Raw genomic sequence first — 17,161 nt, 5'->3', positions numbered from 1 at the left:
CTCTCAATTCACACTTTGTGAACCTTCCCCTTAAGGGATGATTATTGCTATTAGCTAGTGTTGAGTGCCATCTAGTGGTTGTCACGTGTCCTTAAAACACAATATGGAACCACGGGGTAGTTAACATCTTGACTGATGATTGCAAAAAGCAACTGAACTAATAAAAGTAGTTGTCAGTTTTAATACACTATTATGACTGGTGATGCTGGCAACGTTTTCCCGTATGTTGCAACAAAGTCTTTTTTTTTTCACATTAACAATGGACCAACCGATGGAAGACATTGCTTCAATTGATGGCAACTAATTGAATTCAAAGTGATTAAAGAAATGATGACTGGTAAAAAAAAAAAATCTCCACAATTTTAAAATGGTAGCAAGGTGTTCACAACAAAACTTAAATTAGTGGTCACCACTATTCATTCTCTTACCATGATGTGAATCACAAAGGAACATAAAATTCCATGAGACAATATTTCCATTAATAACCCAAGCTCAAAATCTTCCCACATACCATGTTTAAAATTGCATTTTAATTCATTTTAAGTTTTAATAACTGTGGGATCAAGTGAGATTTCCATTTTTTTCTGAGTCTTGATCTGATCTAAATTTAACTACTTGACTTACAGCATGCTACTTAAACAGCAAATCGTGGTATAGCTTGCTTTCTTGTGACCTTAATCAAAGGTCAAATGCTGCAGCCCTTAAGGGTATGTTCACACGGCCTCGCAAAATACGTCTGAAAATACGGAGCTGTTTTCAGGCGAACAGCTCCTGATTTTCAGACATTTTTGTAGCAACTCGTGTTTTTCGCGGCGTATTTTACAGACATTATTGGAGCTGTTTTTTCAATGGAGTCAATGAAAAACTGCTCCAAAAACGTCCCAAGAATTGACAAGCACTTCTTTTTCACGAGCATCTTTTTGCGTGCCGTATTTTGACCGACGCGTAAAATAACACCTCGTGGGAACAGAACACCGTAAAACCCATTGAAAGCAAGGGGCAGATGTTTGTAGGCGTAATGGAGCCGTTTTTTCAAGAGTAATTTGAGGCGTAAAACGCCCGAATTACGTTTGAAAACAGTGCGTGTGAACATACCCTTATTCTAGACATCGACAGGAGACCCACTAATATGCAGTGAGCTCCCCGTAGTATTTGCTACAGGAAGACAATTTTATTGTTTTTTTATTTGCTTACATTGAGAAAAACAACACATAAAAACTATGAAAAACAAAATTGTGCAGGGTTTTGAAGGGGTTCCGTAAGTGTTCGGGCAAGATAATGAAGCCCACCAACCATTCAAGTGAAGCATGAACCAGTCTATAAGTGGCCTTCAGTTTATACTGTATATGAAAAGTTTAGCTCCTAAAGGGATTGTCTCATCATAAACTGCCCGTTTCACAGCAAGGAGAAATCTGTCCTATCTGTTGCCGATTTCACTCATTGCGATCCATTAGGTAAAATCCATGACAAAATCCACATCTCTCACATTCTAGTTCCACAGTGCGTATTTTACGCTTTGTGTGAATTAAGGCCTCACAAGACCAAAACCAGCAGTGGTTCCAAAACACAACAGAGGTACAAATCTTTTCATTAGGCCTGATTCACACGAACGTGTTAATCATCCGTGGGGCGGCCGTCCCACGGACCTATGTTATTCAATGTGGCCGTTCACACAGCCATTGTTTCAACGGACTGTGTGAAGGGTCCGTGGGAAAATAGGACATGTCCTATCTTTTCACACATCCCTCCATAGACTCAACTATGGTGGATGCGTGACATCGTGTCCCACAGTGCTGAGCACGGATGCACCTCGGACGTGAAAAACTGCAGTTTTTGACATCCGAGATGCGCAGCCCACGTGTGAATCAGGCCTTAAAGTAAGGTTTTTTTTTTATGTTCTACTCCTAGTTTTGGCTTCCAAATATTGATGCAAAATACTGACCAAAATACACTTATGTGAATAAGGCCTAGTTTTTTTTGGCTCTGATTTTGATGCGGAAACCACGTAGGAATCGGCGCCAAAAAACGCCCGAAACTGTCTTCCATTGATTTGAAAAAACAGGGACATGCTCTTTTTTTTCTCTGAAATCAATGGGAGGCAGAGAAAGCTATTTTCGCTGCATCGCTCAATGGCCGCTACCAAAAATGCAGCGAAAACCGTGGCAAGAAAGTACAGGCTGTGTGAAAAGGGCCAACTCCACAAAACTCCATCACTTAGATGACACAATCATTCATCACTTTGGGATGGATGTCTGCATCACTATGCACTAGCACCACTAAATTTGGTTCAGTACAACGGCAGGGGGTCTGCATCTTGCAGTTGGAATACGAATGTTAAAACATGGCCTTATTACACTTCATCGATCTACGCTCCGAGTCCTCAACATTGAAATTGCAACACCAAGAAGGGCAAGCCGTAAGGTTATGCAAATTGAGGAAGTAGCAGGTGTCTATCTATCTACTTATTAAAATTTTTTTGTTATAACCAGTATGTGTAAATTTTCATGAAAGTCATTTTGTGATATCACCAGTGGCGTAGCTATAGGGGTCGCAATTGCGTCCGGGCCCCGAAGCCAGGGGGCCCACGGCCCCCTGCACCACATCAATAAAAAGTTACTATAGTAACTCGGGCCGCGGGCCCCTGTTACTATAGTAACAGACTGTACTTACCTTCCTGGTTCCGGATCGCAGCGGAGGTCCTGACGTCACAGCGCTGTGCGCAGCGCATGACGTCACAACGCTATGCGCCGCGCACAACATCGAGAGGACAGAACTTCCACCGCGGCTGAAAAGGAAGGTAAGATTAGTATCCGTGACTGTTAAAGCTGATTGGCGGGGTCCTACTCCCGGGAGCCGACCAATCACCTGTTTTGAAGGGGCCGCAGCACTCGTACGAGAGCTGCTTCCCCTTCATTCCGGTCACACTGTGAATCCGTGTTGGCGATTCACAGTGTGAGCGAGTGGTGAAATGAAGGGGAAGCAGCTGTCGTACGAGTGCTGCGGCCCCTTCAAAACAGCTGATTGGCGGGTCCCGGGAGACGGACCCTGACACATCAGCTATTGATGGCCTATCCTGAGGATAGGCCATCAATGTTTAGGCACTGGACAACCCCTTTAAGCCTATGATGTAGCAGGCTTAGAGGGCCCATGAGACAGGATTACAGATTGTGTGATGCTGTCTGCTGGGCCCTGTATCTACGCCAATCACATGGTAGGCTTAGATACATGGCCCATGTGTTATCCTGTCTGATGGGCCCTGTATATAAGCCTACCACACTGTAGGTTTAGATACAGGGCCCCAGCACACAGTAATCTTATACTGTATAAGATTACTGTCTGCTGGACCCTGTATCTAAGCCTACCTTGTGGTAGGCTTAGATACAGGGTCCCACAGACAGTATCACACATGGGCCCTGTATCTAAGCCTAACACATGTGTTACTAATCGTTTTTTGTGTGTCTTCTTACAGGTTCGGTCATTGGACTACTTCGGATTCCAGGACTACTTCGATCACGGCTTTTTTTATTATCAATAAAATGGTTAATGACGGTTGTGTGTGTTTTTTTTTTCATTTCAATAAAATATTTTTTCTATGTCTTTGTGTTTTGTTTTTTTAAACTATATTACTACCGCCTTAGTAATGGCCACCTGCTGATTGACAGCATCCATTGCTAAGGCGGGGCTTAGTGTTAGCCGATGCAGAGGCTAACACTAACCCCCATTATTACCCCGGTACCCACCGCCACCAGGAGTGCTGGGAAGAGCCAGGTACGATCCAGTACCCGACCATCTGTAGTGATCGTCGGGCAATGGGGCGGCCGCAGGCTGGTATCAGGCCGGGACAGGCCAGAAACAGTGGCCCTTCCCACCCTGGTGATGCTAGGCTGCTGCTGCATTATTATATCTGGCTGGTTATGAAAAATGGGGGGGACCCCACGTCATTTAAAAAATAAAAAATAAAAAAAATAATAATTGGAAAGAACGATGTGGGGTCCCCCCCCCCAATTTTCATAACCAGCCAGAAACAACACAGCAGCAGCCTAGCAAAACTGGGGTGGATATGGGCCACTGTTTTTGGCCTTCCCCAGCCTAATACTACCAGCCTGCGGCCGCCCCAGTACCTGACCGTTACTACAGATAGTCGGGTACTGGTTCGTACCCGGCTCTTCCCGGCACCCCTGGTGGCGGTGGGTACCGGGGTAATAATTGGTCATTAGTGTTAGCCTCTGCACCGGCTAACATTAAGCCCGGCCTTAGTAATGGAGGTTATCAATCAGCCAGCGGCCATTACTAAGGCGGTGAATAAAGTTTAAAGAAATACAAGCACATAGAAAAAATATTTTATTGAAATAAAAAAACACAACCCCCATTAACCATTTTATTGAGAATAAAAAAACGCTGACATTGAAGTCCTCGTAGCCGAACTTGTAAAAAAACACAAACACACAAAAATAATTAGTAACACATAAAGAAGCAAAATTATTATTCTTACCTTTCCTGGGTCCAGCGCTGGAGCCGCAATGTCAGCGAGCTGAGTCCTGTATCTAATCCGATCATGTGTGATACTGTCTGCTGGGCCACTGTATCTAATCCTATCATGTGTGATACTGTCTGCTGAGCCACTGTATCTAATCCTATCATGTGTGATACTGTCTGCTGAGCCACTGAATCTAATCCTATCCATAGTTGATAGGGTCATAGTGCTATAGATATGCTATGCTGTCTCATATACACACATACATTATTTTTGGGCGGACACATATGTATTGGGGCTATTTCCCTTGACATTTTAAGTCCTTAGTGTCCCGGCTGCTAGTGCTGCATTGTTGGGTCTCTTTGGAGACCCAGCAATGCAGCTGAAAGCTGCGGACCGTCGGTAATGAGAAGTTTGCAGGGGGGGGGACTTTTGCATCGGGGCCCATGAGCCTTTAGCTACGCCCCTGGATATCACGGATACCAGGGATTCCATTAAAATGAATATGTTCGGCATGTAACTTGTTTCCCAGCAATTGATGAGGTTTAATGCTGGATTATGTGATATTTTGCTGAGCAGAGTCCTATGAGGAAATGCTCCATTAGATAATGCTGACTGGTAAAGTTATTTCAAATTCAGATGAGTCCAGAGTAAAAAGCTTCTTAAATCATAAGGTATTCAGATTCTCACAGTCATAAATATAGCATTATCTATCAATGCCAGTGAATGAGACATTTAATCCATTCTTTGGTAATGTGGGCTGAGATTTACAATATGCTCTTTATATATCCCTTATGGTTTAGTCTTCAGAGCAGGTGGCTGAAGAGGTTGTCTGAGACTTTAAGAATTAAAAAATGGTGCAGGAAATGTTATAAAAAAAAAAACAACACAATACTCACCAGTTACATCCCCTGCCACTCAGGCGCCAACGCTCCAGTGGTCCTCGCCAGTTTTTGTTTATTTTCCAGAATTGATAACGTGCTATATATCCACGCGACCATTGCAGCCAAGCGCTGGCTAGTTATTGGCTGTAGTGATCATGTGAATGAACAGGACGTCATAGCTCCGGGAACATAAACAAAGACAGTCAGTGACCACCAGAGTATTGGCGCTGGAGCGTTGGGATATTTAATAGGTTAATATAGTTTATTTTATTTTTTTAAATTTCCTGCAGCCGATTTCATTTCTTAAAATCTCAGACAACTCCTTTAACCCTTTGAGGAAGCAACTATTTGGGCCTTGATGATGCACCAATTTTTCTGTTCTTGCATCACTGCGTTCCAAGGGCCATGGTTTTTAAATTTTTACATTTTTAATCGATGTAGCCGTATGAGGGCTTGTTTTCTGCAGTACAAATTGTATCTTTAACGGCACCATTTTGAGATACATATGTTGAATTAAAATAAATGTCATTAATTTTAGGGCGGGAATAGAAAAAAATAGCTATTCCACAATTGTTTTTGTGATTTGCTTTTACGGCATTCACCGTGCAGTGTAAGGGTATGTTCACACGCACTAATTACAGACGTAATTCTGGCGTTTTTGCCCCAAATTACGTCCGAAAATAGCGCCTCAATAGCGCTGACAAACATCTGCCCATTGAAAGCAATGGGCAGACGTTTGTCTGTTCACACGAGGTGTAATTTACGCGCCGCTGTCAAATGACGGCGCGTAAATAGACGCCCGCGTCAAAGAAGTGACCTGTCACTTCTTTGCCCGTAATTGGAGCCGTTACTCATTGACTCCAATGAATAGCAGCGCCAATTACGTCCGTAATGGACGTGGCGTTCAAGCGCCTGCACATGCCGTTACGGCTGAAATTACGGGGATGTTTTCAGGCTGAAACATCCCCGTAATTTCAGCCGTTACGGACGCCCTCGTGTGAACATACTCTAAATAATATGATTAGTTTATTGTGCGGGTTCTATAAAAACAGTGATACCAAATTTATATCGATTTTCCTATGCTTTCACTACTTTTGCACAATAAAAGCCGAATAATTGCTTTTTGCACACTTGTAAACCTCTGGAGGATCCTACACCTTGAGGTTCGCGGGACTCCAGAAGCACCAGCGGCTTCAAATACCTGTTTGCTGCTTTGCAATGGCATTTTAGCAGCTGCTCTCCTAATACTATTAATTTGTCTGGCAGAAACCTTCCTCATTATGCCTTTATCTGAACGAACCCATCTGTGCTCTGAATCAGCCACAAATCTTTTCACAGTACGATGATCACGCTTACGTTTTCTTGAAATATCCAATGTTTTCATACCTTTTCCAAGGTATTGCACTATTTCACGCTTTTCGGCACCAGAGAGATCCTTTTTCTTTCCCATATTGCTTGAAACCTGTGGCCTGCTTAATAATGTGGAAAGTCCTTCTTAAGTAGTTTTCCTTTGATTGGGCACACCAGGCAAACTAATTATCACTGGTGTCTGAGATTGATTACAATGATCCAAAGAGCCCTAAGGGTATGTTCACACACACTATTTACGGACGTAATTCGGGAGTTTTTGCCCCGAATTACGTCTGAAATAGCGGCTCCAAAGCGTCGGCAAACATCTGCCCATTCATTAGAATGGGTCTTACGATGTTCTGTGCAGACGGTCATTTTTTTTACGCCCCGCTGTCAAAAGACGGGGCGTAAAAAAGACGCCCGCGTTAAAGAAGTGCCTGTCACTTCTGCAGACGTAAATGGAGCTGTTTTCCATTGACTCCATGGAAAAACAGCTCCATTTACGTCCGTAATGGACGCAGCGAAATAGCGCCTCAACATGCCATTACGGCTGAAATTACGGTGCTGTTTTCGCCTGAAAACAGCACCGTAATTTCAGCCGTAACGGACGCTGCCGTGTGAACATACCCTCAGACACAATAGCATCTATGAGTTTAATTGAAAAACTAATAATTAAATGTTTATGACAACTAAATCCAATGTGCATAATAATTTGGAACATGGTGTAGTTTGCACAAAATTGCAGCAAAACATACTGTAATTTCACCAAATGAAAAGGTTTTGCTGAAATTTTGAAAAAGACGCTGAAAAAAAAAGCTGTGACAAAGTCGGCACAGGTGAATACACCCTAAGGCCCCGTTCACATTGCGTTTTTCCCTTGGTTTAGCATGTACACCGGAAATGCTCCTGATATACATGCTAAACATGTCCATGGGGTTCCATAGAGTGCTCTTTTGGCTTCCGTCAGGCTGGTATATACCGGTATACAGTGACATATGACTAACTAACTTCTGTCACCCATAGGATTTAATGGTATCCGTTTAATGGATATGTCATGAACTCTCATGACCGCTTTTCATGACATATCCCTTAATTGGTGCCATTATAGTTTATGGGTGATGGATGCTCTTGTTAGGCATCTGTCCGAGCCTTCGTTTAATACGTTGTGTTCTTTTCCCTGCGTATACATTAAACGTAGGTAAAAATGTAGATGTGAACTGGCTGCTTCAACATGCGCATTTTGGTAAATGTCTGTAATATGGATCTGCAATATGGAAATATGACAGATGATATTGCATCAGTATATCATCAGTGTTGCATCAGTATTACAGATCCATAATACTGATGGGCTGTTATCGAGGGATATTATTCAGTTACAAAAGAGAATCGGATGCAATACTGGTGAGATACTGATACAATACGAATCAAATACGGATACATTCATATTTTAAACACTCTCCATAGACTTTATAGATGCATTGTAGTAAGGTGCCACATCCAGACACTTCCTAGACCTGATTTACCCCTCCATACCATGTCATTACATTTGTATTAAAAAATGTATGTTGCAATTTGTTATTGGTAAAAATTCAGGTGTTGAGGGATACAACTTACAGCTGATTCATTGAAAATTAGGCTGGGTTCACACGACCTATTTTCAGGCGTAAACGAGGCATATTATGCCTCGATTTACGCCTGAAAATACGGCTCCAATACGTCGGCAAACATCTGCCCATTCATTTGAATGGGTTTGCCGACATACTGTGCCGACGACCTGTAATTTACGCGCTGTCGTTTGACAGCTGTCAAACGACGACGCGTAAAATGACTTGCTCGTCAAAGAAGTGCAGGACACTTCTTTGGACGTAATTTGAGCCGTTTTTCATTGAATTCAATGAAGAGCAGCTCAAAATTACGGTCGTCAATGACGCCTCGCAAAATGCGAGGAGGAGCAATTACGTCTGAAATGACGGAGCTGTTTTCTCCTGAAAACAGCTCCGCAAAGTCAGACGTAATGGTCGATATCGTGTGCACATACCCTTAGAAGTAAGTTTGTCTATGTGGGATTTAGGGTATGTGCAAACGACCTCATTTCAGACGTAATGGAGGCGTTTTACGCCTCGAATTACGCCTGAAAAGACGGCTCCAATACGTCGGCAAACATCTGCCCATTGCTTGCAATGGGTCTTACGATGTTCTGTGCAGACGAGCTGTCATTTTACGAGTCGCTGTCAAAATACGGCGCGTAAAATGACGGCTCATCAAAAGAAGTGCAGGACACTTCTTGGGACGTTTTTGGAGCCGTTTTCTCATAGACTCTATTGAAAACAGCTCCAAAAACGTCCGTAAAAACGCAGCGAAAACCGCCACGAAAAATGCGAGCTGCTCAAAAAACGTCTGAAAATCAGGAGCTGTTTTCCCTTCGAATCGTGTGAACATACCCTTAAAGTGTAGCTAAACGTTTGACAAATTTCTGTAATTTTTCCGGAAAGCTGATGTATCGGAGTACAGGCTCATAGACTTTCTATTGAGTCCATGCACCGATCGTTTTTTTCCGGAAAAAACCGAACAGACACAAAGTGGCTGAGCGCTCACACAAGTGCTTCAGGTGCTTGGTTCTAGCGAATGGTAGGGGTCTCAGTGCTCGGACCCCACCAATACAAACTTCTGACGTGTCTCTATGACATGTCAGAAGTTTGTCAAACGTTTAGCTGCACTTTAATATCCAATTTCTAATGATACGGATCTAACCTTGTTTGAGCAAATCTCAATGCTGAGATTGACTGGTGACAGAAGAGCAGCACTGGTGATGTGTCTGGCTGTCCAGACAATCTGATAAAGCAAAGTCTTCCCTGAGCTATGTATGGGGACGAGCGCTCGTTAATATGATCGCTCGTCCCCACACATTTCTATCTTGTCGGCAGGGAGATGTGCTGTCGACAACGATAATATTTTAGGTTGCATATACGATACACTCAGCCGATGGACGTGCATTTCCTCGTTCATCGGCTGATCGTTGCCCTGTTTACACAGGGCAATGATCTGGAAGGAGCTTTCTGTGAACGCTCGTTTGGCTGATAATTGGCCTGTGTAAGGCATCATTTACACGAGCGTGATATACACGCGTGCGATGCGTGTGCTTTTCATGCGTGTCGTACGCACCTATATTAGTCTATGGGGCAGTGCAGACAGTGTGTGAATTTTGCGCAGCGCGAGTGCATTGCGTAAAACTCACGACATGTCCTATATTCGTGCGTTGTTCGCGCATCACGCACCCATTGAAGTCAATGGGTGCGTGAAAACCACGCATGCCACACGGAAGCACCTGCGTTGGATGCGCGTTTTTCACGCATCACTTGTTATGTCCATGCAAATGACTTTTGTAAAACTGGTCCAAACAAGCACAAACCAGGAAGTTTGGATGATGTTTGGATGTTACTTTCCCTTAAATCACAAAATATTATTGTAATATCTTGTTTAACATTTGTCTGGACGGATATATTTAAATTGTCGGTATACTGCAATAGTACTTGCATCAATGTTAGTAACCCAGCTTTATGCACAATGAATTTTCATTGATATGACAAATGTGCATGTATAATGAAATTGATATCAATACTTTTAAAAAATTTTTAATATTAAATAAATAATTTTGTATTTAGTTTAAACAGCTTTATTTTGTATTTACTTTTTGCCCAAAGTGTGCTGGTTGGTCCATTTGTCTTTCTTTTTTCTTTTTTGCTAAAATTATATTGGACGGCACCGTGCAATAACTATTGCATTTCTTTTGGGTTATTCAAAAGGATAATATCTTTTTTCTTTGTTATACAAACCAGGAAGTGCTTGAGATTCATCTGCGTGTTTGCCACAGTCAAAACTCCAGCCAAACAACTGCAGTCATGCCGCGTGGGATGGACGTGGAGAGGCTGATCTGCCTTGTGCAGGAGAGGCACGAAATATGAGACACCCGTGCGGAGTCCTACCATGACCGCTCCGCCAAGGAGGACGCATGGGACCATATAGCTCAGGCGCTGTTCAGCAGTGAATGGGAGGGAAGCAGGACCCGCGACCGCACTAGAATGGGTGAGTACGTCTTTATAAACGATGCAATGTCACCCCTATTGAAGTAGTGTGTCCCTGTCTTGGTCTTTTGCTAAATGCCCAACTTTCGTTTTGTGTCGCTTCCACATCACCGTGTAGCATGTCATTTGCTGTGTAGGGCCCGTCATGTATTTGAGGGTCGATTTGTTTGTGCGTTACCACAATGTGTGACCATGTTTTTGGTGTTCATCCTACAGTCCAGGATATTAAAACACGCTGGCGGAGCTGCAGGGACCAATTCCGGCATGAGATGGGCGACAGAGGCCGAAGTGGGGATGGGGCTTCCCAAAAACGGCCCTACATCTACACAAAGCAGCTCATGTTCCTGAAGGATATCATGGAGATGAGATCGTAAGTAAATGTGCTATTGCCTGCGTAAATGTTTGTTTGCACATGTCATGTTCGCCATAAAGCATTTTTGGGCAATGATGACTATTGGTTGCTCATTATGTTTTTCAATTACAGAACTACTGACAATTTGAACGACACGGAGGAGGAGAGTGACCATCCCGACTCCCTGACGCATCCTCCCAGCAGTCGACTGGTGCCCCTAACCCCGGAGCCAACACCCCAGGACCCGGCCCCTGCCGAACTCCCTCCGGCAGAAACCCACCCCCCCCCCCGCGTCCAGCCAGAAGCCGGCGCAGTCAGCAGCCAGCCGCTGGGGCCCAGGTTGATTCTCGGGTCCTAGAATTCCTGCGTCGAGCGGCCTACGAAGACGGCCAGGATTTTTTTGCAAGGGGAATAGTGCCACTGCTGCGGAGGGTACCAGTGGATAGGGTGGCACGCCTACACTCTGCAATTATATCCCTCATTGATAGCGCCACACCCCCCCCCCCACAATCCTCGCCACTGTTTCACTGCTATCGAGCAGTGGCGAGGATTCGCCATGGCTTCCACGTGCTCAAATTACCCTGCCCCATACCACCCACCCACCCCCAGCGCACGGCCACATCCATATCGACCTGGGCCTGCCCGTTTTTCCCCTGGTCCTCTGCCTGCCCGCGAGCACAATTTGCCGCAATACAGCAGAGGTCCAGAACCCTTCGCTCCCCCTTTCCCTGGACCCAGTTACCAGGCCCATCATCAGCACCACTATGCTGGAGACGAACATCCTCAGCAGCTCCATGGCTAGCATAGTGGTGCTGAAATGCCCGCGTACACTTCCCCGGGCCACCAATACCACCACTTATAAAAGTGGCTGTGGCCTGAGCCGAACAACGTTCATGTTTGAATGCGTGCATAGTCTGCCCACGTATGTTTTGCACCATGTTGGTGTGCCGTTTACTTTTTTTGGTTTGGTTCTTTTGCACCCCGTTTTTGGTTTGCATTAAACATTAAAACGAAGGTGTTTACAGTTGCAATTGCGTGTTGTTATTTTTTCAACCCCTTCACCAAAATTATTACCTAAAATGTATATTACTGTACACTCACACACTGCTGGGCTTGGCCCAAAATAATTTCACACGTTCAATGAGGTATTAGTTTATCTGTAGGGGTTTGCCATTGTTTGTAACAGATGTGAATGTTGGTGTGCTGTCATGTGCCTATAGCCACAGAAAGGACAGTAGCGATTGGAGGAGAATTTAATTTTTGCGAACATAATTCATTCTCATGCAAACAGTTTCAGGACTGGCAAATGGCAAGTACAAACCCCAACAGATGTAAGCTCGCAACCCACGTCAAGGGTCCTCATGTATTGCGAGTCCCTAACACTACAAGCCCCTAACCGAAAACAACAAACACTGGCCACTTCGGACCTGTGGACACAATAAACAAAGAAATATGCGACCCTTTAAATGACATCAAGCCCCCATGGTGCGGCTCCTGATGGACTCTCAAAATATGCAGCCAAACTTTCCCGCACTCGGAGTCCGGATGTGAGAGATCTCCCTAGTGGAATTGCCGGCACAGTGTTGCTGGTGGGTGCATTTGTTAGTATATATTCTGCATCAAACGTTGCATCATGAATGCGGCAGAAGTTATGCAGAACTACACACGCTTGTATGACACGTGTCACATTCTGCGGTGACAATTGCATTGTAGACAGAAACACCCGCCACCTGTTAGACAAAATGCCAAAGGCACATTCCACACATCTTCGAGCTCGGCATAGGCGGAAATTGAACATGCGTCGACGCTCATCCAAGCCCCTTCTTGCAAAAGGCTGCATTACTTGCCTTGTCAGGGCAAAACCCTCATCTGCAACTATGACATTTGGGATTGGTGGGCCGCTGGAGCCAGGGAGGATGGAAGGTTCCGGCACCGCCAGTTGATTATTCCAAAGTCGTTTACCCATTCTGGATGAACGGAATATGCGGGCATCAGCAGAGCTTCCATACGAGTCTATGTCTACAATCGTGAAACAATAATTACTGTCCGCCAAGGCCAAAAACACGATGGAAAAAAACTGTTTGTAGTTATAGTATCGCGAGTATGGGGGCTTCTTCACACGAATGTGCTTGCCGTCTAGGGCACCAATACAATTCAGAAATTGAGTTGCTCGAAGAAATCCGTCCGAAATTCGAAGCCACTGTTCTGTCGTGGGCTGAGGCATGACCGTGGTCTTTAATCTCTGCCACAACACGACACAGGTGGATGTCACAATGAAGGAAATGGTGGTCACTCCCAAAAGAAATTCAAAATGTAACGAATCGTAACAATTGCCTGTGGCCAGAAATCTAAAGGCAAGATAAAACCGAAACAATAAAGAACACATATTAGGGCGGACTTGTAAAACATACAGCGTCCTCTAAGAACTAATTGCAACTGCACACATACCTCAAGGTCACAAGCAGTCGTTCCTCAGGGGAAATGCAGCGTCTCATGTTGGTATTCTGGTAGGTGATTCCAGGGAGAATCTGCGCAGAAGATCAAAGGTGGACACAGACATGCGGCAGAACGCACAACATTTTTCGGGGTGACGCCGTAAGTCCTCATAGAGTGTATGAAAGTGCCCTTTGGAGGTTCGTTGGGCCAGAAGTGGATGAACCCAAATCCGACTTCTTCTACGTGGCTGGTGCTGCAGCATGGCTCGCCGTTCGCCAAAAAATCATCCACGCAAGCAGCACACGTGCCAGCGACTGAGAAGGCATAAATGTGGCTTGCAAGCCCAAACACGTGTCAACAGTTTAAACACACACTGGGGTTTCAGCAGAGGCTGCAATAAGGCGGACAACCTGTTCACCCAGCAAGCAGGGGTTGGGCCAGCCTGCCTATTTGTAGGCTGGCATCGCATTAACTACCCCTGCAACGCGGCGTATACGCATGCCAAACGCAATTGCAACGCGCGCAATACGCTGTGTTTTTTAGGCGCGCAAAACGCACACGCTCGCGTAAACCAGGCCTAAAGGTAAGGTCACACACAGGCCACTGTTTTATCTTGCGTAGTTTGTAGTCATGCCTTCAGTGGTGTACCTGTAGGTGGAGAGGGTTTTTTGCTGGAGACAATTTTTCTCGAGTTTCTTCAAAAGGAGTTACTGGTTGTTTTTTTTTAGCGAACATTCAAGTGTTAAGGAGGAGACGTCACCTCTCCTGACATGTCGGTTTTTAGTAAATACTTGAATTCCACATGAAATAACAATTCTGGAACATCTTTTCTTAGAAGTTTATATTGTGCCTCTGTTATTCCACCTTTAGATTTAGAAATAAATTGACTACTGGGTGTTACCAGTTGGGGGTGTGTCCATACACAGTCTGGCATTGTCCAATCAGTGCAGACAGAGTGAGACTGTGTAGAGACACTCCGCTTTGACAAGGGGAACAGTAAGGCTATGTTTACACGCTTAACAAAAAACAACTGAAAATACGAAGCTGTTTTCACAGCCTTTGATTTTCAGCCGTTTTTTAAGCAACTTGCGGTTTTTGTGGCGTTTTTGGAGCGTTTTTTTCTATTGAGTCAATAAAAAACGGCTCAAGAAGTGACATGCACTAATTTTTACAAATCGTTTTTTTACGCGGCCGCATTTAAAAACAGCCGCGTAAAAAACACCCTCGTGGGAACGGAACGCCGTTTTTCCCATTGAAATCAATGGGCAGATGTTTGTAAGCGTTCAGCCCCTGCATTTTTAGCCATTTTTCGGGGCGTTTACGGCCCGAAAAACAGCTGAAAATAGCCAGTGTGAACAAACCCTCACACCCAGTTGTCAATTTATTCATAAATTTCTAAGAGGAATAACAAAGAAACAGCACAACAGAGAGTTCTAAGAAAAGATGCTCCAGAATTTTCATTTTATGGCGAATACAATTATTTACTAAAACAGACACGTCAGAAGAGGTGACAGGTCCTCCATTAATTAAGTGCTGATAAATTTCAAAATGTATTTTTATAGGCGCTGGAGCTCCGTTTTTCTGATCAGCCCTCCAAATACCCTGTTTCCCTTCACACAAAGTTATATTATAAAATTGTGACTGCCAGCAGCTGCCCCTAGTGGGAGAATAATAATAATGCATCATGATTTATACATTTGTAAATCAGTATACAGTAAGCTTCCACAATTATATGATAAAACTCTTTGGTTGTGTTAATCTCCCTTAGGCCGTGTTCACATAAAAAAATGTTATGCTGATTTTGATGCAAAAAACGTGTCGGAATCGGCGCCAAAAAACATCCCAAACCGTCTCCCATTGATTTTAATGGGAGGCAGAGGTGAGTTTTTTTGCGGCGGCTTTTAGCCGCTCTCGTTAAAAAAGCGTGGCATTTTATTTCTTGCCGTGGTTACGCCTCACACCTCCCATTGAAACCAACGGGAGGCAGAGAATGCGTTTTTTGCGGCGTTTCTTGCCCACAGCCAAAATCGCAGCAAGAAATTGCAGGCAGGTCAAAATCTGTGTGAACAGGGCATTACTTTTTGAATATCAATGTAACTTATGTAACCAAATTTACATAGGTATTGCACATGACTGAATGCTATTATATGTGACTTTATCGCTATTAGTAACTTTATATATTGAGATTTTATTCTTATAAATAGATTCATAATTTTCCCCACAAATAATTACAAAGAGCTTATGGAGACGAGATGAATGAGTCGGAGATCTTGAAAAGTGACTGTAATTCCGAAGCTTCTTTACGACAAGTATCAGACATGGCAGCCGTTGCTTTCGGGGCTAGATGACAGCTGTTTGATATTCTGCTACAGAGCAGCTGAGACAGGGACATGGAACAGGAGTTTAGGGCATTTATCTGTCAGACTTGCCACATCAGAGAATCTCCCGGCTAAACAACTCTGGGTGTCTGCATTTATAATTTTCTGACATAAAAATAGAGCGCTGCAACCTTTGATGTAGATTTCAGTATTTACAGCTAATGCAACATTCGTGAACGCACTTTTTTAATTAACATGAAAGGTAAAAACAGAACGACATGCCTGGAATATTCATTTTACAATGGTTGACTGGCAGAATCAATAGAGTAGCTCACAAAGGTAGTGCATGCCGCCCATATTGACAATTAAAATAGGTCCATCTCCTCCCCCAACCCTAAGATTTTGAAGGGGGTTCTGATATTATGTAGCTAAACCTTAGGCCGGATTCACACGAGCACTGCGCATCCCGGATGTGGGAAACGGAAGTTATTCACGTCCAAGGTGCATCCGTGCTCTGCGCGGCGGTACGCGACGTCACGCATCCCCCATAGATTAGAGTCTATGGAACGATGCGGGAAGTGTGAAAAAATCGGACATGTCCTATTTTCTCACGGACCCTTCACACGGTCCGTTGAAACAACGGCCGTGTGAACGGCCACATTGAACTATACAGGTCCGTGTGACGGCCGTTGTTTCAACGGCCGACAGACTGACGTTTATCACGTTCGTCTGAATAAGGCCTTAATCATTGCACAATGAAAAAAAATCCGTAGCTTTCAAATCTACTTTGAGCTTCAATTCATCACCATTTTTAAAGGAGCTGTCCAGTTTAGGAAACCCATTTTCAGATACCCCTTTAGAGAATTCTGAGTTAATATAGGATGTCCTAGTCTCTTGGCAGCAAGGAGAGATGTTGAAAAGAGAGCAGCTGCAGTTTCGAAAATAGGCAGCTGCAATGTACGTCACGAAAAATACTGCAATCTGGAATTTACCTGGAATCTCATTGACTATGTTGGTACTGTATTACGCTGCGGTTTTGCCGCACGCAAATACTATAGTCGTACATAACTATGATGCTAGGAGCCCGGCTCCCTGCAGTGTGTTTGGTCCGGGACTTGCGGCCGAAATATGTTCCGTCCTTTACGGACCGAACATGCTCGTGTGAACCCAGCCTAATAAGTACAGAAGGAACTCCCAATAAATAAGGCAATAATTGGGGTGCAGTCACAAACGGCAGATTTGGTTGCCAAACTTTTCTGCGTCTG

This window comes from Rhinoderma darwinii, chromosome 6 (genome assembly GCF_050947455.1).
Source record: "Rhinoderma darwinii isolate aRhiDar2 chromosome 6, aRhiDar2.hap1, whole genome shotgun sequence".
NCBI lineage: Eukaryota > Metazoa > Chordata > Amphibia > Anura > Rhinodermatidae > Rhinoderma > Rhinoderma darwinii.
This window is presented reverse-complemented; position numbering follows the sequence as displayed.